The following is a 2923-nucleotide window of genomic DNA, read 5'->3' as shown; positions in this document are numbered from 1 at the left end:
CAAGGGGTCAGAACTGGTGATAAATATTTGTAATCCCAGCATGAAATGAGTTTCAAGATCAGCCACAGTAAGATTTAATGATAGTATGAGATAATGTAGGTGTTCCCTCAGCTATGCCTGAAGGGTAAGTAGGAACATTGTAGTCTCAGCTTAGCTCCAGGGGATAAAAGGATAAAATGGTAGCTAAAGATAAGTCAAACATAAAAATGGAGGCATTGCTCAAGTGGTTGAGCACCTTCCTAGCAAGCACCAGTCCCAAAATTTAAACCTCAGCATTAGAAAGTAATAAAAAAGATGGTAAAGAACTGGAAAGGGCATGTGCCTATGAAAGGTGATGATTGCAGAATTCTCTGTATCTGCAGCTATGGAACTAGACATGTGCATTCATATTGCTATGAACCTATTCATCACTTCATCTATCTATATACACATTTATTTTGAAGAATTAGTTCATGGAGTTGTGTGACTTGTTCCTAAGTCCAACTTTTCAGGAGGCTGCTAGACTCCACACACATTGAAGTCTGCCTCAACATGGAGGCATGGAATGATTTATTTCACCCAAAGCGTACTGGTTAAAGTACTGATCTTCTAAAAAGAAACCTCAAACTCACATACAGTACTGTTACAAATACTTGCATATGGTGGCATATCCAGGTAGACACATAAAATCTCATCTTTTTCAGTTCCATTAATTCTTTCCCGAAAAAGTATTTTGTCCTTTAAAAATAAATTATACAGCTCTTTTTTGATTTTGAATGTGTATCTTTTCCATTCCCTTTCAACCTCATTGTACAGTCATCTCTGTCTTACAATAAGTCCCTATATACCTATAGTGTCTAAATCAGGGGAAGAATCACTAGCCTGCTGGGGACAGCCATTGCTTCTATCTGCCTTGGTAAGGATGTCCAAAAACACAGGGCTCAGGTTCTTCTCAGTCATGCATGTGATAGTGAGAGGAGCTTTGTTTTCTAATGAAACTCAGAAGGGAAGGAATCACAGCTTCAAGCCTTAAATTCCTTCATTCCTTGGTTATAAAACAAAATGTCAGTCTGACCCTGTCCTCTTTATTTCAGGAGCCAGCATGGCCCAGAAGGTAGCTGAAGCTCAAACTTCAATTCTGCTGGTGGAAAAGGAGGCTGTGACCCTAGACTGTTTGTATGGGAATGGGGAATCCTATTATTCCATCTTCTGGAACAAACAGCCCCTCTCAGGGAAATTAATTTTGCTTATTCATCAGAACTCTTATGAAAAGGAAAAGGTAACAGAGGGTTGTTACTTCCTGAACTTCCAGAAATCCTCAGACAGACCAAGAGATCCAGTCAGAGAAGCAGGGCTTCAGGCACAGGTAGGACTTACAGAGGAACTTTAGGGCAATTCACATACAATGTCTAGACACACCACCTAGTTGACATGTATGTCTACTACGAGATGTAGTAGACATACATCTCGTAGTAGACATACATGTCAACTAGGTGGTGTGTCTAGATGTAGTAGACATACATGTCTACTAGGTATGCATGTCTACTAGGTATGTCTACTACATCTAGAATAGTTTTCCAATGATAAAAGCATACACACTGTTTTTTGTTTTTGTTTCTTTTTGGGTCCAGTCGTGGGGCCTGAACTCTGGGCCTGGGAGCTGTCCCTCAGCTCTTCAGCTCAAGGCTAGCACTCTACCACTTGAGCCACAGCGCCACTTCCACCTTTTTTTCTTTTTGCTTATGTGGTGTTGATGAATCGAACCCAGGGCCTCATGCATACAAGGCAAGCGCTCTACAACTGAGCCACCTTCCCAGCCCTTGTTTACTATTTAAGTAAACATTTAATATGCATGCCTAGCCTTGAGGCATTTGCTCTGGGACTTCTGGGAAATCACCTAATTTTATAGATACAGAGTTCTATATGAAGTCATCCTATGAAGAAAGATCTCATCCCCTTGGCCTGCTCCATGTGCTTGCCCAGGATGTGTTTATCTATTTCTCTCATTCTCTGTATCTTACTCTGTCTTCCTATCTCTATGTATATATACATATATAAATTATGTATTAGAGAAAGCTATCTATCTCTATATAAATAGAGATAGATAGATAATAATGGAAAGAAATCAAGACACTAGAGACCAAAAAAAGCAAACCAAAACTGAGTTTGAGAAATTAAACTGAGAGATTGGACAAGCAACAATCAATAACAGAGCAATTGAAGCATTATGTTCAAGTTTTTAGGTCATAAGAACGTAAATAAAAAGTTATATATAATTCATAAATTTATTATATAATACATATGTAATCTCTGTCCACAGAGAACATAAAAATTCTCAGCCAGTTCCAACGAATTAATTCGTAGGGCCATAAGATCACCACTTCAGTGGATGTTGTCCATATCGAATATGATTACAGTATCCTACAACTCAAGAATTGTGATTCCCAATATCATACTGGAAGAATTCCCTAACCAAAAAATTGCAATAGAATTAAAAGTTAACAACAAGGCATAGCAGCAGAACAAGTCCAAGATGTTTCTGACTCCATAGCTTTATACTCAGCAGGTTGAGTCAGCAAGATCAGAAAAACAAATATAAACATTGGACAGGACATAACAAGGTACAAGCTGAATTAGTACTCTGAGGAAAAGTAATTCATGTGGAATAAAATTGTCGGAAACTTCAAAGCTATTGCACTAAGCCTGAAAGAATAATATTTTGTGAGACTAAATCAAGCACAAAGAAAATTATCTGATGTTTTTGCTCATAGGAATCTGGACCGAAATAAAATACTACATGATCGCAAAAGGAGCATTGCATGAACATATTCAAAATGCATTATATGTGTAGCATGCTCTGTGTGTGTGTGTGTGTGTGTGTGTGTGTGTGTGTGTGTGTGTGTGTGAATAGCATAATGAAATCCACTAAAATGTTATAATAAGG

The sequence above is a fragment of the Dipodomys merriami genome, unplaced genomic scaffold (assembly GCF_024711535.1).
Source record: "Dipodomys merriami isolate MVZ:Mamm:240054 unplaced genomic scaffold, mDipMer1.0.p SCAF_599, whole genome shotgun sequence".
Classification (NCBI taxonomy): Eukaryota; Metazoa; Chordata; class Mammalia; order Rodentia; family Heteromyidae; genus Dipodomys; species Dipodomys merriami.
The sequence above is the reverse complement of the archived record's forward strand: the minus strand, read 5'-3'. Positions refer to the sequence as shown.